The sequence below is a fragment of the Protopterus annectens genome, chromosome 5.part0 (assembly GCF_019279795.1).
Source record: "Protopterus annectens isolate FY-2018-M chromosome 5.part0, PAN1.0, whole genome shotgun sequence".
Taxonomy (NCBI): domain Eukaryota; kingdom Metazoa; phylum Chordata; order Ceratodontiformes; family Protopteridae; genus Protopterus; species Protopterus annectens.
This window is the reverse complement of record NC_056735.1, coordinates 1,171,758,504-1,171,782,446: the sequence shown is the minus strand read 5'-3', so window position 1 is coordinate 1,171,782,446 and position 23,943 is coordinate 1,171,758,504. Positions and strand designations below refer to the sequence as shown.

At 41.7% G+C, this 23,943-nt stretch overlaps 1 protein-coding gene across 1 annotated transcript in view; it reads left to right on the top strand.

Moving 5' to 3' along the window:
- The window catches only part of ATR (ATR serine/threonine kinase), a 1,835,177-nt gene that overhangs the window by 1,483,475 nt on the left and 327,759 nt on the right, over window positions 1-23,943 (top strand). The window lies entirely within an intron of this gene.

The following is a 23,943-nucleotide window of genomic DNA, read 5'->3' as shown; positions in this document are numbered from 1 at the left end:
TACTACATTACTTTTTTCACCAAACTAACACTATTTCCTGCTGCACTTTTACTAGATGGGGACATCCACCCCAATCCCGGTCCATCCACTCCCACCATCACTACCAGCACTGCCAAACTCACAAGGTACAAACCCCTCTTCTCTCCACCTAAATTACTTATCACTCTATTCCATAAATGTACAAAGTCTTCCAAACAAAATAACAATTTCATGCTTGGATTGCCCACCACTCTCCCCACATCTTAACTCTCTCAGAAACTTGGCTGAAACCACATATTACAAATTCCAAAATTCTACCTCTCGGATACAACAACTTCTGGCAGGATAGACTTTCTAAAAAGGGGGGAGTTGTCGCCATATACTTAGAACAGTTTAACCTCTCCCCCCTTTCCTTACCACTCCCAGACTTCTCCCCAGTAGAGTTTATCTTTCTTAACTATCATCTCAACCCTCATAAAAAATGGTCATAGTGTCTATCTGCATACTCCTGGCAACAAAATTCCAATCCTTGAAAATATCTTATCTTGGATCTCCCAAAGTATATCATATGAAATCATACTCTTGATTGGAATAAGCTCACCCCCAATCCCCCCAGTTCCTCTAACTTATTCGGCGTCAGTGACCACTTCCCTATATGGATACTAAGGCTACCTTGTCAACCCCCTAAAACATACCTCTATAGACAATGCCGTAACCTATCCAAATTCAATGCAGAAGCTTTTAACTACCAACTCTCCCTGATCAACTGGTCTTACCTGTATAGCCTTCCTCTAAATGGTGCCATTCTTGAATTTAACAACATTTTCCTAAACATACTAAATGCACTAGCTCCAATTGGGACAATTAAGATCAAACCAAATCTTGCCCCTGACTCTTTTAAGATACCCTTTCCACCATGAAATTTAGAGACAATACCTGGAAACAATGGTCTAAGTCAAAATCTCCTTCTCTCCTCCTTAAATATAAAGAACTCAGAAACATCACAAAAAACTTATTATTCAGGACAAAACAAAATTCTATCAAGAAGCCCAATCCACTCAGTTTTCTAATCCAAAAAAATTCTGGCACACTATGAACAGTATACTTCATCCTGGTAAACCCTCTACCCCCCACTCTTTCCTGAAAAAAAATATCTTGAAACTGCCACTCTTCTAACTAGCTACTTTATAGACTGTATCAGAAAACTAACCCCCCCCCCAGACTACAGTCAAAAACTACCTTTAACCCCCTTAACCACTCAGCCTTCTCCCTGAAATCTGTTTCCACTGCCTATATCAAACCCCTTCTTCTAAAACTGAAACCTTACTCACCCTCTTTTGATAACCTCCCCCCACAATTTCTTAAACTTGCTGCTGACTCTATATCATATCTCATCTCAATTACTATTTATTGTTCTATCAAAGAATCCTCAGTCCCTAAGATCTGGAAATCCTTCTATATTATTCCACTTCAAAAGGGAGGTAACCCCACCAAACCTACCAATTACAGACCAATAGCCATCCTTTCCTCTCTCTCAAAAATTCTCGAGAAATGCATTCATAGGCAACTTATGTCCTATTTACTTCATGAAAACCTCCTTACCCCCTCTCAGCATGGATTTAGTCCTCACCATAGCACATCCACAGCCCTGCTGTCTTTTACTCAGACTGTAGCAGAAGCAAGGGACAACAGTAAACTCATATCATGTGTGTTCCTCGACCTCTCTAAAGCTTTCAACACCATCTCCCACCCTAAACTCCTCTCTAAACTATCCAAACTTAACCTCTCCACCTCCACTATCTCCAGCTATCTCAACAATCGACATCAGTCTGTTAAATGGCAAACTTCCTACTCACCCTTCTTACCTATCCAAACTGGTGTCCCCCAAGGATCCATCCTTGGCCTCCTTCTCTTTAATATTTTCACTAAGAGTCTGCTCTGTCTGTACCTCATCTTCACTAATCCAATACGCGGATGATTCTACACTTGTCTCCCTCTCTGACAACCCCACTGACCTGCACTCTCTCACACAGACTTCCTTTCATATCATCGAACACTGGCTAACTGACAACCGACTAATCATTAACTCAAAGAAAACTAAACTCCTCCTTTTCCTCCCATAAATCTTTATCCCATCTTAAAACATCTTTCAGTCTGTCTTCTCTTGAAAACACCAATATCTATGCAGACTCCACTACAAAACTTCTAGGCCATCACATCCTACAGTCTATCAAAAAGACCAATCAAAAAGTAGGTTTGCTGTATATACACAAAACATTCTTCACTAACACTGCTAGGAACTCACTTGCACAAGCCTATCTTCTCACCTCCATACTCTACGCTTCCCCTATATTCACACACATCCAAGCAAATCTTCTAACCAAACTAGAACAAACCTACAACCAGATAGCCAGATTTGCCTGAAATCTCTCCTACAAATCCCATCACTGCCTTACACTAAAAAAAACTTCAGTGGCTCGAGTTCCCACAACTACTCCAACTTTCACAGCTACAAATTGCAGATTCTCTTTTCTACAAACCTGAAGACTGTCCCTCCATGTCCACCCTCCTCTCCCTCTACAAACCTGCATGATCTCTCCATAGCACTGACCAAGTACTACTGAACACCTACAAGTCCAACAAAACTATTGACAGGTTACTTTATAAATGCTCGTTGTCTCAAACCTGGAGCAAACTCCCATCTAACATAAGACATATGCAGTCTTTGCTGCTGTTCAAAAAAGAACTGAAAAAATACCTAGCCAACTCTTCCTCCTGCAACTGCCACCACCCCACCTAATCTGCCACTACCACACTAGAACTATTCCCTTCATATATTATATATACTTACAGTCCTGTGAATCCATCACTGCACCACTGAGCACTCTTCCTCCCACCCCCATTTTGCTTCTTATTTTCCTGGCTACCCCAACCCTTTCCTTCTCATTTCCTTCTCCCCACTCTACCTTTACCACCTCTCCTTCCACTCCACCCACTATAACCGACACAACTGCCACTCTTTGCTATTCTCTGTCTCTTCAATTACTCTTTATTCTTCTCTGCACTGCACTTACTATTCTATTTTTTTTCCACCAACTCTACCACTATCATTTTGTTGTTGTAATTGCACAAAATGCATCATTTTAATGATTTCTACAAGGCATTAATGTTGTTACTCACATGTCTCTCTATCTTGCCCTTTTTAATGTTCCTAAGCTTGCAGTGTAACTTGGTATGATTATCATATACAGTGGATATAAAAAATGTACACACCCCTGTTAAAATGCCAGGTTTTTGTGATATAAAAAATTATACCACAATAAATCATTTCAACACTTTCCCACTTTTAATGTGACCCATAACCTGTACAATTCAATTGAAAAACAAATCTGTTAGGGGAAAAATATAAAAAATAAAAAACATACTATAAGCTGGTTGCTTAAGTATGCAGATCCTTAAACTAATACTTTGTTGAAGCACCTTTTGATTTAATTACAGCATTCAGTCTTCTTGGGTAGGAGTCTGTCAGCATGGCACATCTTGACTTGGCAATATTTATCCATTCTTACTTGCAAAAGTGCTCCAAATCTGTCAGATTGCAAGGGCATCTCTTGTGCACAGCCCTCTTCAGGTCACCCCACAGATTTTTTATTGGATTTAAGTCTGGGCTCTGGCTGGACCATTCCAATACTTTAAATTTCTTCTGGTGCAGCCATTCTTTTGTTGATTTGGATGTATGCTTGAGGTCATTGTTGGGTTGAAAGGTGAAATTTCTCTTCATTTTCAGCTTTCTAGCAGACGCCTGAAGGTCTTGGGCCAAAATTGACTGTTTGGAACTGTTTATAATTCCCTTCACCTTGACTAAAGCCCCAGTTCCAGCTGAAGAAAAGCAACCCCAAAGCATGATACTGCCACCACCATGGGGATGGTGTTCTTTTGGTGTTGTGAAGTGTTGTTTTTGAGCCAAACGTACCTTTTGGAATTGTGGCCAAAAGGTTCAACCTTGGTCTCATCAGACCATAACACATTTTCCCACATGCTTTTGGGAGTCTTGATGTATTGTTTTGCAAATTTTAGCTGGGCCTGGATGTTTTTCTGTGTAAAAAAAGGCATCCGTCTTGCAACCCTAACCCACAGTCCAGACATATGGAGAATATGGGAGATTGTTGTCACAAGTGGTACACAACCAGTACTTGCCAGAAATTCCTGCAGCTCCTTCAATGTTGCTGTAGGTCTCTTGACAGCCTCCCTGACCAGTTGTCTTGTCTTTTCATCAATTTTGGAGGGACGTCCAATTCTTTGCAATGTCACTATTGTCCCATATTATCTACACTTTTTGATGATGGTCTTCACTGTGATCCATGGTATAGCCAATGCTGTGGAAATTTTTTTATACCCTTCTCCTGACTGATACCTTTCAACAGTGAGATCCCTTTGATGCTTTGTAAGGTCTCTGCGAACCATGGCTTTTGCTGTAGCAGGCAACTGAGTAAATGTCAGGAAAATCCTACTAGAATAGCTGAACTTTATTTGGGGTTAATCAAAGTCTCTTTAATTGATGGCAGGTGTGTACCCAAGAAGACTGAATGCTGTATCAAAAGGTGGTTCAACCAAGTATTAGTTTAAGGGTGTGCACACTTGTGCAACCAGCTTATTGTATATATTTTTTATTTTTTTATATTTATTCCCCTAACAGATTTGTTTGTTTTTCAATTGAATTGTACAGATTATAGTCACATTAAAGGTGGGAAAAGTTTTGAAATGATTTATTGTTGTCTCATTTTTTATATCACAAATACCTGGCATTTTAACACGTGTGTGTATACTTTTTATATCCACTATATGTGTATTATTTTTTGTATCATCTTTTTCATCATGTGTTTGTGGAGCTTTGTCGATACTTTTAATGTTTATCTACATGGCATTAATGTTGTTACTCACATGTCTTATCTTGCCCTTTTTATGTTTTCAAACTTGCAATGTAACTTAGTTTTATGATATATGTATATTATTTTTTGTCATTATCTTTTTTATTGTGTGTTTTTGGAGCCTTTCTCCTCGGGTCTCCACTGAAAATGGGCCCCCAGCCTAGTGGGCTAACCTGGTTAACAAAGGACAAATAAATAAGTAAATAACATAATAAAAAACACATGCAGAAAAAATGTTTTGGTGGGGAGTGAGGATTAAGAGAAGGCAGGAATTGAATAATGTATGTATTGTTACCTAGATTATAGGATATAGAAGAGTATATGTCATGTATGTTTGTAAATCTGAACTGTTAATATGGTTTGGTTTACCTTTATGTAAATGTATGTTTGCTTGTGTCACAAGTGATAATTCAGTTAACGTCTTTTTTTAAAGATCTTTCCTTTGATTGGTTTGTTGTTCTCTACCAGTCAGCATTTAGCACATTTCTTCTAAAAACTACCATGACTGACAATGGATACTCATATGTGATGACAATGCATGCTGTAACTTCATGAGAAAGTTACATAACTGTGCTTATCCAGCATGCCACAAGTTTTTATTTGATTCTTGCACGGTTGAGATTTTAGTTCTTACTGAGACTGGTAAAAAGTCTGAGTTTATCATGACCTTCATTCCCTTAATTTTTATTTTCTGACGTGTCCATATTCCAGAAAAATGGTTGAAGGTGGCTTCTTCTGAAACTGGTGCCAGGATTGATAACCTCTCAGTGCCATACAGATGGTAAGAGTACATGAGATTTTGCTTGGATGATTGGCTAGGACCTATGTCTGCTAGAGGTAGGTCTGCATTATCTGCAGCCTGTTGGTTCTTCCTTAGTGTAGGGATCATTCTTGCCTCTCAGGTTTTCTTTAGAGAGATACACCCATGGCTTCTCTGGAAAAGTGCATTCTGGAATGTTTCTATCATTGTTCCCTCACTTGATTTGCTTTTTCTGTGTCCACCCAGCTCAGTCTCTAGTCATCTGTCACAGATTGGGGGTAGTGAAGGACAAGGCTTTTTTTCCCCCTAAGGTCTCCCTTTTGGCTTTTCTGGGGTGGTTGACTGTGCTAGTTGAGGAGTCAAAGGGTGAGCCAATGCCAGGTTACAAAGCCCAAACTCATCAGATCTGATGTTTGCAGATTTCTTGGTTGGATCTAAACTCATGGACGTAGGAATTACCTTGGGAATTTTGCTGGTTGCCACCATATGAAATGGCATAAGCCTCTCTCCTGTACCTCGCAGACATCAGTTACACACTTAAACTCCCAAGAGTCCTGATGGGATATGTACCAAATATTTTGGAGATGCAAGTCACTCTCCCCATTTGGCTTCCCAGGAAAAACAGTTGTGTGTGGGTGAAATGGATGAAGCCTTAGAGACTTCAAGATTCTCCAGATTCTCATGAGATGATGTCTTCTTTTAAGAAGTTTTTTGGCGATGCATACTTTTTTGTACCCAGGTCCTGGCAGGGCCTAGGTGTATCATCACCATTTTCTCTGTTTTTTTGCTCTTGTGGAGCCAGTCTTTATTGATATCAAAAGAGCCTGGAGATGCCCCCTCCCCCCATCTTCATATTACAGATTCGAGTGAGCCATTGTCTTACCATCTCTAGACAGACTTCTTTGTGGTCTCAGGGGAAATGTTCCCAAGTTCCCTTCCAGGCCTAGCCCAGCTAGCAGATAGTGTAGCTTGTGAAGAGAACAGGATGGACAGCAATATGTATTCCGTCAGCTACTTGTCATAACTCTCCATGTTCCAGGCCCTCCTGCTGTGATGACCTTTCCTACATCTGAGATCAAGGAGGACCTCGCCTTTAGCTTGGAGTCTGCCATGTTACCACAGTGACACATTACGAGGTTTTATCTCCTCCTGTGAGTATCCTGCCTAGAGTTTTAGGCTTGGCCATATGTCAATATTTCTTTTATTGCATTTTTAACTTTGAGAATGAGATAGCTTTTTGCTGGATTCTCTTTTTGACAGGAGACCATTTGTGCATGAGCTTCAGTTCCTGGTTAATTTCTTCACCAGTGCTCAGTAGGACCCTTCATTTTGTGGGGCTTCTTTTCCACCACTTGACTGTCCTGTCTTTTAGGACCCAGAAGCAGCTTTCCAGGCCCTATTTGAAAAGTTAATACTGCCCACCTTTTTCGTGGCCCAGACCTTGTAGGGAGCCCTCCTGAGATGCCTGCCAAAAGATCCTTCTGTTCTGTCACACTTTTAAATGATGCCCTTCCTTCTTCCCATATTTCCTTAGTAATGTTTTAAGTCATGTACCTGCGCTGTTCTCAGTTTATCATCATTAAAAATCTGTGATAAAATTATAGTCCTTGTACTTCAGGGTTTATATTAATCTTAGGCAGCAGTTCTTATTTAACTTTGTCACCATACACTCGTGTGTGTGTGTGTGTGTGTGTGTGTGTGTGTGTGTGTGTGTGTGTGTATATATATATATATATATATATATATATATATATATATATATATATATATATATGAGGGTCATAGGAGGTTACTAGGCTAATGCCACTGGGGCCTTTACAAGCCTAATCAAGAGTTTATCTCTGGTGTACCACAGGACTCAGTCCTGGGACCCCCTACTGTTTGGCATATACTTCTCAGAGGTACAGGCAAACAGGTGGACTACGGCAGACCATGTCTGGCAATGACTGCAAACTGGGAGCCATACTTGACAGTCCAGCTGACACAGACATCCTTCAAGGGGCCTCACAGAGACCAACACAGGGCATCAAAGTCATGGCCTCCAGCTAAGTGCCACACAATGCATGGTCATTCCTTTGTGGAATATTAAGCACCCACATATTAACACATAAGTAGCAACCACTTTAATACAGACGAAGTAATAAAGTATCTGGGGACTAAGGTAGATAGTGATCTCTCCTTTGACAATCATATCTCCAAAGTAGTTAGGACATCCTTCTGTGTAGGCCATCTGATTACTAAAGGGTTTGCATCTAGACATACTGAGGTTATAGTGCCCCTTTACTCATCACTCATCAGTCCCATCATAGAGTATAATAACCCATTTGGGATGTACCTCAGAAGACACATCCAACAGCTGGAAGGTCCACGAATGTATCTCGCCAAGAGGATTACTGGCCTCAAACATATGTCCTATGCAGCCAGACTGAATAAACTCATATTTTACTCAGTGATAATCTCTGCTGGCTAACAAAGCCATGTCGAACTTAGGCTTAATGGATATGCTCCACCTATAGGTATCCATGTCACTGTGAGCCACATGCTGTAGTGAGCTGAACCTTGCCACAACAATAACTGGAAGATGTTGGAGGGACAGATTCCTGTCACAGACACTTCCCATACTTTGGAACAACATCCCTAATTACATTATACAGAGCCCCTCACTAACACTCTTCAAGAGAAACCTTGAAGAGTGGGTGGGGAGCAGTAGATACACCCCAGGGATCCCCCCATTGGCTATGCTCCACAGAGGGACAGTTAATGAATCAATGGGGTGGAAAAAGCTGACACATTTTGGCTAGGCTTATGAATGCCCTCAGGCAGTTAGCCAAGTACCTACCTATGAACCTATACCCAAAAAGAAACCTCAGTTAACACCTGTCACGCCTGTCATTGAGGGACAAAGGTGGGGCCCCTGGGACATATTTTTGGTTTCCCATCCACTCATCAAGGTTGCGCTTGAAGAGGGTCAGTGAGGTGCTCTGTTTGACATGTATGGGAAATCTTTTCCAGAGATGGGGCAGCCTCTGGGAGACGAAACTGTCTCTCCAGCAGGTGTTGTTGATGTTGCATATTAGATTCAGTCCTTTCAAGCAGTTAATGTGTGAGGAGTTAGACTTACAGTTAGACTTACATCTCTAGTAGGGCAGGGTCGAAGATTGCCTTGTAGGTGAGACACAAATCACCCCTGAGCAGTCTCTATGATACTGAATAGAGTGATAGTGATTTGAGCCTGTCCACATATGACAGGTGTTAAAGGCCATGGATTCTGTTTGTGAGATATTTTAGTGGCCTTTCCAGTTGATGCAGATGTTTGGAGAGGTACATGCCAAATGGGGCGTTATACTCAATTATTGGCCTAATGAGGAAGGAGTATAGAGAGGTAATAACCTTATTTTTTCTGGATGCAATCCCTTTACTTATGAGATGAACCAAGTAAAAGGCTTTTCTGACCACTGCCGTTACATGATGGTCGAATTTGAGGTCGTTATTAACCTGAGTGCCCATGTCTCTCATCACAAGTTGTGTGCTTAGGGAGTTGCCATTTATGTGGTAATCAGTAGGAGCTGTGTTTTTGCTGGAGGGTATGATAATACTTTTTTTTTTCATTTAACTTGAGGCCATAACTTTGGCACCTGACATTAGTTGCTGTGAGTCCCTCTTGCAGTATGTTAACATTATTTGGGGATTCAGTGACAGCACCCAACTTACAGTCATCCACAAACTTGGTCAGCTACAGGCCTTTTGTTTTTGCTTGGACCTCTGAGAAGTAGATGCCAAACAGTAGGGGTCCCAGAACAGATACCTGAGGAAATCCACTAGTGACAGGTCTGCTGTCAGTGGTGGAGGTGCCTATTTTGACTGTGAGGTTCCTGTCGGTGAGTCAGTTGGCCACCCACCTGATGAGGTAGGGATTTACGCCAAGTTGTGTTAGCTTTTCGATGATGCTCGAGTGGGGGATTGTGTCAAAGGCCTTGGCCAGGTCAAGGTAAGCTGTATACACTGACTTTCCCTCATCCAGTGCCTTGGTGACAGTCTCAAAGAAGTCGACCAGGTTCAACAGGCGAGATCTGCCCTTCACGAATTCGAACTGGGTGGGGTCAATTGCTTGGAGATTGCCTATGTCCTTGTTAATGAGATCCATGATAATACGCTCCTTGGCTTTACAAATCAGACTTATCAAGCTAATGGGGCAATAGTTTCCAGGGTCAATAGTGGCACCACCCTTGTGCAAGGGGATGACAATAGCAGTTCTCCACTCTGCTAGAATGAAGCCAGTACTTAGGCTGTGGTTGGGGTGCTCAGTGGCGAAGCCAGTTCTTGCTGGAGATCGTGCAGATTACAGCTTCGGATATTATCAGGTCACATGGAAGCTGTGTTCTTTGCTTTGGATAGGGACTTTAACACTTGATCTACAGAGATGTGAGGTGTGGGACAAGTATCGTGGATGTCGAAAGAGCCTTTGGGGGAGACAGGGGGTGACGTTTGCGCTGAACCGGTCTTATTTTTTTTTTTTTCTCACTATCTCTCATGTTAAGTGGAATGACATGATTTTTGCCTAGTCTGCTCAGTTCCAGTTCTCTGTTGGCAAAGAGCTCAAAATCCACAAAGCAGAATTCACTGACTTCCAGTGGTAGAACCAAGAGTCTTGGGGTGGCAGCTACACTTGTCAGCACAACTAGCTGTTCCTGTAGTTGCACCAACTTTTGATCAGTCCTTACCTGGGATTTCAGTAGTCTTTGGGACACCATGAAACCATACCAGGAAGACAGCAGTTGTAGTGGTAAAGGGGGTTAATAAATAAAATATGATTTACACTTTGCAGCAGAGATACTAAAAAAGGTCGGTAGAATGGCAAGCCTTTGGCCAACTGCCTTCATTTTCCACCATTGTAATGTTCAAGATGATACCAGGGGCAGGACTTTTACAAAACAGGTTTGCATTTCGCAAATCTACATTTAAATTGAAATAGCCCACTTGGCTTGAAAAAAAGAAAAAGAAAACAGAACAGCACTTGTATTTTTTTTCTTTTCGTCTATATAGTATAGTTGTGTCCCACTTACTATAACTGTAGACGGTCAAGTAGATCAGTGTTGCAATACTAATCCTTGGGACTTTTGGATGTGCAGAAGCCATGTCTAGCCTGATTTCCAGAGGCTTAGCATCATCCCAGCCATTGGACATTTTTTTGACAGACTTCTGGACGTCTGGGTATAAGAAAGGCATCTGCACCATCTTCGGGTCTTATTAAGCTGGGAAAGCAGTTTGATGTCCAAGGACAACACAACCTCCCTGGCTATCTGATCTTGGTAGTAAATGCTAAAGGGAAAAACCAAGGGAGAAGGTTAGGATGAGCCAAACTGGCAAAAAGAAGAACCAGAAGGAGATGAGGGGTAGGAGGGAGGAAATGTGTACTTTATCATCAATCTAGTCAAACATGTACAGTAATGGTAAGTAGGTCACAACTGTACTGTGTTATTCGTACTCAGTGTTGCAGTACTAATCTTTGGGGAAGATTCTAAAACTGCTCTGACAGGGGAGGAGATGAAGTACATGTTTTTAGGAAGTAATATTCTGTAGGATGGCAGAGGCAAACCCTGCCCTGTAACTTTATGCCTGACCTAAGCTGTAATGTTTTGTAAAGGTGTGAACAGAACTCCAGGTGGCTGCCTATAGGATTGTTTTAGTGGTCACTCCTTTGAGGAAGGCCATGGTAGATGTCCTTCATGGATGCATCTGCAGTCATAACAACTGGGTTGTCCTGTCGTCAGGCAGCCCTTCAGTGAAAAGTTAATAATTGTTTAACCTGTGAAACAAATACCTCATAAAAGAGATTTCCACTTATTGTCTGCCTTGTTTAGCCCAGCCCACGACAGCAGCAGCCCTGTCTGTGCTGTTCTTCTAACCAGGACAACGCTAGGCTTGGGTCGGAGTGGTTCTCAGTTTTTTTTTTTTTTTCTGATTTTGACATTACCGCCGGATCCCTCCCCAAAACCAAAAAGATAAAAAAAGACACAGATAAAGATCGACACTGGCGCGTTTCGCTTTCGGCATAAACCATGGTTAAGCAACCCGGTTTTCGGTCTCGGCGAAACCGAAAAAACTGATCGAAAATGAGCTGAACTCTACTCTGCATTCTGCTCCCCTGCTACCACCTTCGGCCTCACCTCAATCCTCTTATCCTTTTTCGTTGGTATCCCTTGGTTGCCACTGACCATGTCTCCCCCAACCAGGCCCTCTTCTAGTTCTCAAATGCTTACTTTGGCAGAAGATTTAATTTCATTTTATTAGAGGATCTCCCTGCCAAACCAGACAGATTTTTTACAGGTGCCCAAATACTCACACCCTTACAAGGCCCCACTTGCAGACCCCGAAAAAATATATCAGGGTCATTAGACAGATGGGGTAAAAGGTCTACACTTCAGCTACTCTCCTCAGCTAGCTTTAAACTGTCAGTTTCAGTTTCATACAATACCAAGAGTTTATGCTTGATCAGTTAAGTTAAAAAAAACCACTGATGAATCTCTTGATAAGAATAAATACAATATGTAAATGGTAAATAACATACAACAGGTTAGCAAGTAGCAAAAAATGTGCTATGATGCACTATGGATAAGACAAGTTTGTTTGGTACACCTGCCCAGCAGGTTATGAAAGAAAATGGAAGAAAAGGCAAAATCTGTCAAACGGGTTAAAGTTTTCTTCTTGCAGTTCAACCCCCAGGTTTAGCAGGAACTGGCCTGCCAAAAATTGGTCCTTTCCCTGACTCAAAATTTCAAAGGGGCAGGAATAGATAGCCCAGAGAGGGCAGAAAATCCAGAGGAGGAGGTGCCACAGAGGACATATAGTGGCAAGGTAACAACAGAGGCACAGACACAACCACACCACACACATCAGCACAACCACAGTGACTTAACCCAAACCGAAATCCAGGGAACAAATAGCAGATCCTAGCAAAAAAGTTAACCTTTATTTAAAAGTTAAGAAAAGACACAACATAACAAAGACAAAGACAAGTGGATTTTACAAACCAACCGGGTTTCACTCCCACACTTTTTACACAAAAAAAAGAGGAATGCAAAATCTAATCAAAAAACAAAAAACAGAGGCACTACAACAGATAATGAACAGTGAGCAACAACAGATGAAGGAGAGAGTGGGAAACAGCTGAAGGACAGGGTGAGAAGAAAGGTTCTACCAAGGGAACAAAGGTTAAAAAAAGGTTGGAGACAATTCTCGACCTGTCCAAAATTCAAATGTCCCAATCTGTCCACCTGTCCCCCCAAGCTGGGACCCCCAATGCTCTTCCCATGCTGGGCAAAGAGTTTTGGGCCCTGGACTCTAGATCTCAAGGAGATAATCTGCAGAAGATACCTTCAGATTTCTTGCAGGATCAGAGCACTACTATCAATTCTCAGCATTGCCTGGCTTATCAAGGGAATTCAAATTTACCCATACCTGACGACTGCCTGCGCTACAAGGGAAAAAAAGCAAGCTGACAACAGATTTGTTTACAATTTACTTGCTACAAGCACTGGGATACACATACAATTTACAAAGTCAAGGCAAGATACCATCCAAACAAAACCAAAACAAGACATTTTGGTGGACACAGTAAAACAAATGGCATTCATTCCTGAGAAAAAAAAAAAAAAAAAAAACTCCCCTTTACTACTTGGTAAAAAACAAACAAAAGACAGAACACAAGTTAAAAGCAAGAAAAGTACTGCAGGGCTATGGCATCATGGGCATAATCTTGGTCCATTTGCCAGACTACATACTACAAATAACAGTGGTATTTGGTAATTTAAGACCAACACAACACAACAGAAAAACAGAAACAGAAATAATATCCACAGCATGCTTTGCTTTACAAATGCGTGCAAGATTGTGGGACACAGATCAACTTTCACCTGCACATCAACCTAAAAGAAATGCTGGCAGTAAAACTGGCAATCCAAAGTTCAAAACCATTTTCCAAGAGGGCCAGTTGATGATAAGGACAGACAACACCACAGTCATGTGGTACAACAAACATTGATGTTAACTCAGAACAACTACAGCATCATACATCCAAACCTAAAAAACGTTGCAACTGACTGCATGAACATCACATAGCAGCAGCTAATCCAGAACTTTCCCCCCAAAGTTAAAGACATTATTCTTGAAGCTAAGACCCTTCAACAGAAAGGAACTATGGAAAAAAATGAAAAGGTTTGTCATTTTTCATTCAGGCCTGTCCTACTCCTCCATCAAGATACATGCATCAGCTCAGCAGCAGAAATACAGCTTGATCCACCTGTTTTTTTCCTTTTTCTTTGCTGCTCAGGTTCCTCAGAGAGGAATCAAGAAAAAAACCAAAACCACCATTTACCAGCTTGGGACTTAAACTTTTAAACTTTTAAAAGTTGACACACACACACCCCCTTGAAGCAGAACAGCAGCACAACACCTGTCATGGAAAATCACTGCTGGACTGGCAATTACTTCAGCAATCAGAAGCAAGGAGGGTTTGGCCCAATGCGGTGCAAACCTTTCCATCTTCCCACCAAGATAGAGTGTCCAAGAGACTAATCCATAATTTATGCCTAAGGTGGTATCCAGGTGTCTTTAAACCAGGCAATCCACCTAAACACCTTTCCCCAAACCCTTCAACAGAACCCCACAAAAATACTGAGAAAGAATACTGCATACCACTACTGATATAATACTACATATACGAAAACTACTTTGAAAAAAAAAAAATAGCAGAAAGACTGACTTTTTTTGTAGCCTATGCAACAGGAAGGGAAGGAAAAATCTCAAACAAACAGACAATAAATGGACGATTTGGAAAACATATTCCACCATTACCAATTCCACAGAACAAAAAACCTCATTCTACAATTGTTATGACTGCAGATGCATCCATGAAGGACATAGTACAGTTTTGTACCTACCATAATGTAGATGTCCCAAACTGATAGCATCTGCAGTGCAGTCAAACCTCCCTTCCCTCCCCTCTGTGGTACTCCTAGGGCCCTCCCCCTCCTAATAGCTAGCTGGGGGGAGTCTTATTATGTATTTGTTTGTATATATACATGTATGCTTATTTTTTGTTTTTACTCTTCTTTTTGGAAACATTGGCATCTATCCAAATTTTAGCCTTCAAGGGCTACTGCATCTGGGGCAAGGACAACCCAGTTGTTATGACTGCAGATGCTATCCAGTTCGGACATCTACATTTATGGTAGGTACAAAACTGTACTTTGCCCCTTGCTGGGTGGAGTGGGCTGTAATGCAGCCAGCCAGAGGCTTCCCATGGTGTTTCTAACAGAACCTAATACTGTTTGCAATCTATTTTGAGATTATTTGCTTTGAGACAAGCCTGCCCTGTTTTCCCTCTGTGAAGAATAAGATTTGTTCTGCCTTGTTTTGTGGACTTGGGAAGAAAATTGGCAGATGGATAACCTGGTTAAGACTGAGTTCAAAAACCACATTGGGCATAAATAAAGTGTTAGTTCTGGGGATTACCCTGTCTTTGTGGAAGACGGTGAAGGGTTCCATACTCATGAGAGCCTGCAGTTCATCGACTGTTCTAGCTGAGCTGACAGTTATAAGAAAGGTGCTCTTCCAGGTCAGCAACTTGAGGGGAGCAGAGGCAGCCAGTTCAAAGGGTGGTAGGGTTAGCTTTTCCAAAACACAGTTTAAGTCTCATGCAGGAATAGGGTCCCTCCTGGGAGGTCTTAAATGTATCACCCCTCTCAGAAACAATTTCATGTGCAGGTGACAGAAAAGTGGTGAAGTAGTCTGTAAGCAAGCTGAAATTGCCAAAGCATAAACCTTTATGCTGGAGAAAGAAAGACCTTGTTCAAACAGGTGAGATGGGTAGATAAATATTGACTGAATGTCTGCCTGAGCTGGAACAGTCTGTTGCCTAAGACACCATATGGAGAATCTTTTCCATTTTGCCATGTATGATTTCCTGGTGTTTGGCTTTCTTGACTGCTTAAGAATAGATAAAACCTCCTTAGGATAAGGCATCAAGGTGGGTGTCATGGCCCAACCCTCCAGACAGCTAGAGAGAGAGATGTCAGGTTGAGGTGGAAAACCAATCCCCTGATTTCGCTGAGAAGTCTGTGTCGTTTGGGAGCATGCAAAACCTCCCCTCGGTGAGGGTGAGAAGTATAAGGAACCAGTGCTGTCTGTTCCAGAAGGGGGCTACCAGAATCATGCTGAGTCTGTCTGTCTGTCCTGGTCTTGGTGGGTACCCTTGGAATCAAGGGTAATAGCATTTAGGAATTTCTGGCTCCATGTGAAGGAGAAAGTGCTCATCTTCCAGGCTTCTTCCTGTTGGGTTCTGGAGCAGAATTTCAGAAGTCGTTTATTCTGTGGCGAGGCAAAGAAATCTGTAGATGGGATTTCCCACAGCGTAGTGAGATCTAGGAACACTTTCCTTTTCAACGCCCACTCACTTGGGTGTAGTAAGTCCCAGCTCAGTGAATCTACCAGAATATTCCTGTGACCTGCTCTGTGTGATGCAGTAAGAGTGATCCCGAAGTCCTGAGCCATCATCCAAATCTGTCTAGTAAGGCTGCACAAGGGGTAAGACAAGGTCCCCCCTTGTTTGTTTTTGTATGTATCACATGGTTGTGGTATTGTCTGTCCAAATTTGCAGGGTTCCTGACTCAAATGCTGTCAGAAAGCTTTCATGGACAAAAAAAAACAAACTAGCATTTCCTTCAGACCGATGTGCGACTGTCTCTATTTTGGGGCCCAAATGCCCTGAATCCTCAATGGACCTAGGTGGGCTCCCCAAGCCATGTCATAGCTGTCTGTAGTGATGGACCTGTATTGTATGGTGGATATCCACCATAGAAACTGCTCCTTCAAGCATTGGAGCAAAGGAAAAGGGGTTTCTAGGTCTAGGGTCTGAGAGCATTGTTACCAGACATTTTTGAGAAACCATTGGATCGTCCTCATGTATAGCTTTGCTAAAGGGATGATTAGGATACGTGAAGCCATGTACCTTAGGATTCTTAAGAACTCTCTGGCCAAGATAAATTGTTTTGTAAGCAAGTGGTTGAAGTACTATGTGAGGAAGGCTGTCTTGTCCTGAGGCAGCAATGCCTTTTGTTGGATGAAGTCTATCATACCTCCCAGGAACAGGACTTGTGGAGGGCATTTAAAGTTTCTGAGGTGGACATTCCTTGGATGAGACAGTTGTCTAGGGTAGAGATAGATGTGCATCCCCAGCATTCTGCATGTGCGTTTAGGGGAGGCGCATTTTGTGAACACTGTTGAGGCGGTAGAGAGCCCAAATGGTAGAGCACAAAACTGGAAGTGGGTACATAAGACTACGAACAATTAGCATTTTCTGTGGGTAAGAGCTGTAGATGCATGAAGGGTAGGCATCCTTTAGGTCAATTGCAAATATGGAGGCATCCAGAAAAATCATGGCCAAAAGCTTTTGCAGAGTTAAGCATCTTGAATTTTGGCACATGAAGGAGTTTGTTTAGCCATATGAGATGTAGAAGAGGTCTCTAGGTTCCTTCTTTTCTTGGGTTCAGTAATAGTGTTTAAATAAAAAAATGTCCCCTCTTGACCTGGTGGAACCAGTTGTATGGACCCTTGCCTCAGCAAATTATGAATAATTGGTGGCAAGAGGTCTTCTTTCTCCTGTGGAGGTCTTGGCATGCCTAAAGAAAGGAGGGGGGATTTGCTTGAATTGGTCAAAGTATTCCTTTTTTACAACACTCAGAATCCATTGATCCTTTGTAATGGTCTTCCACTGTTTTAAGAAGAGGGAAAGCCTTCCTACCTGTCTGCCAGGAGTCTAGGAGGGAGGGGGTAAGAGGGCAAGAAGAGGTAGTAAATAGTCACATACGTTCTCTGTGTTGGGTGTGCTTTTTAACAGCACTCTATCTCTGAGGCTGTTCTGGTTGCCATCTTCTTAATTGCCTTGTTCTTTTTCCACAGGGGGCCTCTCCTTGCCTTTTCTAGGGTGGAAGGACCAAAGCTTAGAGAGTTAGTTTCTACTGTATTTCAGGGTTGGGACAAGTAAAATTCTTTAACAGTTTTAACTTTTTTTTTTTTTGAGTAGTTTCTCAAAGACTTGTTCAGCTGGGGATCCAAATGGGAACTCTCTGTCCAGTGAAGTATCCAATAACTCTCTTTTAACGTGGTCTGACAACAGCTGAGTTATTAGCCAAGCATATCTGTGTATAACTGATCCTGTGGCAACTGCCCTGCAAGAAGCATCTAAGGTGTCATAACCACATTTCAAAGAGTGCCTGGCTTACCTGTAAGGATTCTTTAGCAATATCGTGCATTCTCTTGTATGAAGTTCAGTCAGACATGGAATCATGTTTTGTTAACATTTTGTCTTGAAGTGATTCCAAATACTTTATCTTAAGAATTTGACAATATAATGCTGTTATAGCAAGGATAGCAGAGGTATATGTTTTCTTGCCAGACCTGTCCAGGAGTCTGCTCTAGTTGTCATTGGGTGATGGGTGCCAGGATGGCCCCTTGAGAACCCCTTTGTTACCTTCAGTAGAGACTACAGAGGGATCAGCTTTAGAATTTTTGAAGAGATGTTTGTGCGCATCACAAAGCAAAATAATAGGCATAGTTTTATTCAAACTAAAGGGGTGGCGAAAGCCAAATAACTATGGGCTAGGCTTATAAATGCCCTTGGGCAGATAGCCTAGTATGAACCTATGAACCTATCAAGTATCCTCTAAAACCTATTTGGTTTTCTGAGAGCATGTAGGAAGGAATCTGGTGAAGGGCTATGTCCTCAAGCACATCATTTAGCATGATGTGTATGGGGAGGGAATAGCCAATGACTGAAAGGATGGTAAGCTTAGTAGTTCCCTGTAGCATGTCTGAGCATGGGAAAACTGCTAACTTTCCCATTTAAAGGCTTCTTTCATTTTATGTCCCAGAAGGAAAGGTCTTCGACTGGGGAGACGGAAGAGAGAGTGTCGTCCGAGACCGAATCAGAGTAGGTTTGGGGTTGCAAGTGACTAGAGTAGCTGAGTTCTTCCTCATCTTAAGAGGATAAGGAATCTTCCTAATCTGGGAAGGCTATATCCCTAGTCCTTTTGGTCAGAGCCAGGGAGACTTCAGAAGTCTGCGAAGGTTATCTGGTTTTAGTGAAGGCCATGAATTCCTGTTCAGTCTTAACCAGGTCCTAGATCTCGACCTGCGGCCCTGGGGCCGAGGGTGGAGGCAAGGTCACAGCGGGGGTACGTTAAGGTTTTAATGGTTGATCTGATGTCATTTTCATTCATTCTTCAACAGATGGGTCTTGAATTTGACCTCAGGTCTGTCTCTGATGCATTTACTGTGACTTTCAGATCCGACTCTCAAGTTTTTCCCTTTATCCATAATGTCCCAGAAAGTTGTAATATCCCAGATCTCATTTGCCACTACTTCTCTTCAGACACAGATCCCACTCTGTCAAGCTTATAGAGTGTTTAATTGTGAGTTGTGAGTGCAATTTACAAAATCTTTTGCTCCTACATTAGTTTCTGTATCACCCTTCCTCCCTTTTAATGTTTGAGTTTCTTGCGTTAGTCGCTCTTACTCTTTTCGTAACCTTTCTACTTGGGTAGCTGTAGTACCATTGCTGATATTTCTTCCCTTCTTTACCTTCCTGCCCTATCATAGTGTATTTCTTAGTTACAAGCATTGCCGAGGGATGGTGTCTACTGAGCCCAATTTCGGAAGGAACATCTGAAGTCAGCACAAGGGTGAGTACTCCTTGCGGAACCACTTCTCGGACGTTAGAAGCTGATGCCTGCATAGCAGCATCAGTCCTGACTGACGTATGAGTGGTGGTGATAGCTGTGGGAAGGCCAAGAGCTGTGATAGCCTCCCAAGGGAATGCACCAGAGTATTCCTTCCTGCTAGTTGCTGGTCCTGGGGGCTGCAAAAATGGCTCACAAAAGTTCTCTGTCGACGTGTGTGTGTGTGTGTGTGTGTGTGTATGTATATATATATATATATATATATATATGTATGTATATATATATATATATATATATATATATATATATATATATATATATATATATATATATATATATATATATATATGTATATATATGTATGTGAGGTAGAAGCAGACACTTTTTTGTGGTTTCTGGATCCCTGTTTGTTTATTTATTTATTTTTATCTTTTCACTTTTTTTGGGATCTTACCAACAGTCATTGGAGCAGTAGCAGAACCTGCAGAAGGCAGAGGTTCCAGCACCACTGAAGAAGACTAGGATTCCATATGGGCAGCGAGTACCTTGGCCCAACGTTTAAGTATTTTTGCATTGAATGTCGCACGGTCAGAGCAGTTACAGACTTTGTACTGAGGACCTAAACAAAACAAGCAAAATAGGAGAAAATCTTTATGTGGAAATTGCTTCCCACAGGACAAATCGTTAACTTTTTTGACCATTGATTAGAGTAGAAATTTCCCTAGTGGGGTACTTAACTGTCTGGAAGCAGAGGAACTCTGGCAACACTAGCGGACTGATACACTGCAAGTGTATAAAATAAATGTTCGTAGATGTTTACTAGTTCGTAGATGATTACTAGGCTAATGGCATAAGACCCTTTACAAGATAGCCAATATAACCCATGCTATGACAGTGTTATATCTTAATTCCCCAGGTATGTGCTAGGGTGGTGTCAAGGTAGTGCGTCTTTGGGTGTTGAAGCCCTGAGTCATTTTACAGACTTCCTCTGTCCATAGGGGATATAGGCAGTACCACTGGAACGAATTTATGGCTCCCCATCCATTTATCCAAATTCTTTTTGAAGAGAGTGAGGGGATGGACTTTGTTTTATGAAGATGGGAAGTTTATTCCATAGAAGAGGTAGTCTTTGATACGTAAATCTGTCTCTCCAGCACATTCTGTTAGAGTCACAAATAGGTTCAGTTCCATGGAACACGCAACTCTCGTATAATTGTTCTTGCGAATATGGAACATTTTCATCACTGCTGGATAAGAGAATGCATTAGTCACTTCTCAGTAAACAATATGACATGGAGTAAAGGGCTAGGGCCTTTAGTGGGTCTGCATAATATATGTGCCTTACACTTTGTATATTTTTAGTGAAAAACCTCTGGGGTCACTCCAGTTGGTGTAAATGCCTAGTTAGGTATATGCAAAAGGGAGCCTTGTACTCTGTTATGGGCCTGATGAGGGCCAAGTACAGTGGCACTATGACTTCCTTTGATCTGTGATGCCATGTATTTACTTATAAGTTCAGCCCCACAGAAAGATTTCCTCACTACTGTAGCTACTTGATGGTCAATGTTTAGGTTGCTGTCTGTGTTCCTATGTCCCTAACCACTGTGTCTACTTTTGGGGTGTCATATCAGTATTATAATTTACAGGTATGTCTAATTTACAGAAGGTATGATTATGTATTTTTTAAGCATTTAGGCTCAGACTATAGTTTTAGCACCAGTCATTTGTCATTTTTAGGCCTGTTTTTAGGATGCCAACGTCATTTGGGAATTCACTGATTGCTCCCAGTTTATAGTCATCAGCAAACTTGTTGAGCCAGAGGCTTCCAACATTGGCCTTCACTTCAGAGCAGTATATATCAAACAGGAGGGTCCCAACACTGAGCTGTGTGGGGCAACACTAGTAACAGGTTTCTTACTGGAAGTGGATTTAGCTGTCTGGACATGTGTCCTGTCAGTGAGCCAGTTTGCTATCCATTTGACAATGTAGGGGTTTATGCCTAACTCACTAAGTTTATCTATGATCCCTGAGTGAGAGATTGTGTTGAAAGCGTTGGCCAGGTCTAGGTAAGCAGTTTGTACCATTTTACACTCATCCAAGGCCCTGGTGACTTGATTGAGCAGGCAAGACCTCCCTTTGACAAAGCCAAATTGGGTCTGGTCCAGTGTTTGGAGACTTCTTATGTCATTATTGATCAGGTCCATGATAATTCTCTCCATTTCCTTGCAGATAGGAATGGTCAAGCTTTTGGGTTTGTAGTTCCCTGGGTCAGTTGATGGGCTCCCGTTGTGCAGAGAGACAACTGCTGCAGCCCTCCATTCCTCTGGGACAAAGCCCAACAAGAGGCTGCAGTTAAAGAGGGTTTCTAGTGACCTTGATAGATTCTGTTTTAAGCTATTTAAGAAGCATCATGGAATGTTGTCAGGAACCATGGAGGCTGTGTTTTTGGCTTTAACGAGCGCAGTAAGGTCCTTTTCTCTTGTAATGACCAGTAAGGGGATTATTGCCGGTATTACTTTGGGTGTTGTAGGAGGTGATGGAGGAGAACTTTGAACTGAACTTGTCAGCTAGCAAGTTTGCTGTAGTTTCAGGCTGGGTGTAAATGTTGCCATTCATGATTAACTGCACATTGCTGAGAGTTTGCCCTGAGGTTATGGACATAATTTAAAAAAGCCTTATGGTTATCTTTCACTTAGGAGGCTATCTTTACCTCTTAGTTTACTTTGGCAGATTTGATAAGCTCTCCGATTTGTTTTAGACTGTTGTGTCGTTTTGCACTGGTTTTTTTTCTATTCCTTTTTGGCTTTGGAGAGGATTTTTTTTTCCTTTTGTTGAATAGCCTATTTATGTTCGGAGTCCACAAGGGTGGTTTATTTTTGCCAGTAATCAAAAGTTTGACTCTGAGAGGTACTGCCTCCTGTCTGCATCTATAAATATGATTGTACAGTGCTTTTGTGTACAGCTCAGAGGAGGCCTTAGTGTCATCTAGGTTTGGAGGGGCTTGGAAGTTTATTAAGCTGTCACTTAGTTTGAGGTAATTGGCCTTTGCAATGTTCTTAACAGGTTTGGAGTTTGATGGGGGTTCTAGGATAGTTTTAATACTAAAGGAGAGGAGTTAATCCACAGGAAGAAGCAGCATCCCCCATGTTTGTTAGAATGTGAAGTGCATTTGACTGTAAAGCTAGAAAGAACTGAAGATGGTGCCAACAGATGCCTTTCCTATACCCTGACAGCCAGACATCTGTCATAAATCATCCCATCTGCTACGACTCAGTCATGGCATTCTGCATGGCAGGAAGTCCCCAGAATTAGTACTGCAACATTGAATACAAACATCAGTATAGCCTCTCACAGCCACTCAAAGAATAGGCTGCCTTTAAAGGTCCCAAGCTGTAGTCCTCAACCATGTGTCAATCCCAAATCTGTATTTCAGATGTTTCTCCCACGTATAATCCACAAGTAAGCCCCGAATGGGATTCCATACCCCACACCTTTAGGGTCTTCTAGGGAAACATCAGCTCATCCTTCTCAAACTTTCTGTTGAGGAATGAGCTTCCTTATTTTAGCTCTCCAAGCTACTTCCTTTTATGTAGCATTAACCTACAGTCAGTGCTTGGCTAATACATATTTACCTAACTGTTGTGAAAATGTTTCTGTGGTCATTATAGTCATTACTGCAACACATTTACTAGAACCAAAAGTCAAAGTGTTATGGTACGTATATCATATATAATATAAAGTTTGTCTTTAGTCTCCATCAGAATTCTCAAATGCACATCATGTCATCTAGTTTCCTGTATCTGTTTTACAGCCTAAAGTAAATAACCTGTAGCCACCGCATTATCTTCAACCAATCTGAATACCAAATGTTTCAAAAGAGGTGGAGACAACAGAAAATGAAATTACCCTTAGACCATCTCCAAGAGTACTGGACCATGAGCCCCTGTAGAAGAGGCATTTGTTGAATAACAAAAAAAAAACAGTCTTGTAGAGGAGAAGGTCCACCAGAAGTGTATGAAAACAGCCCCTTACTGACCATTTGATGTTGACCTTCGAGCCTTCCTCTAAACAGGTACCAGAGACAGGATTTGACTCATCAAAATTCAGTATGAACATCACAAACACCTACAGTGACCCACTTAAAGAAGATTCAAGTACCATCCCAACACTGAAGAACTACTCCCACCCAGGCAAAACCAGAATCCTTTCCAGTAGCCTCCAGCTCATCGTGCTGATCCTGTCACCTCTCAGGACTCAGAAGAGAAAACCCTTGTTCAGGAAGCAAAAATAAGGCATCCTTCCTGAAGGGGGGATAACCCTGAGCACATAGACCCTTTACACCCCTCACACACCCCACCTAAAGGAGGGGATGAGAATGACCAGAGACAGAAGGGATTCTTTGTTTGGTAATTATTTCTGAGCTAAGTTTGTTGATGTTTAAATTAATGTTGATTGCAATAAAAAAGTATTTCCGGTAAAACATTTTTTTTTGTAAAATACTTCTAAATGTCATTTGTAGTGCATGACTGTCAATAAGCTC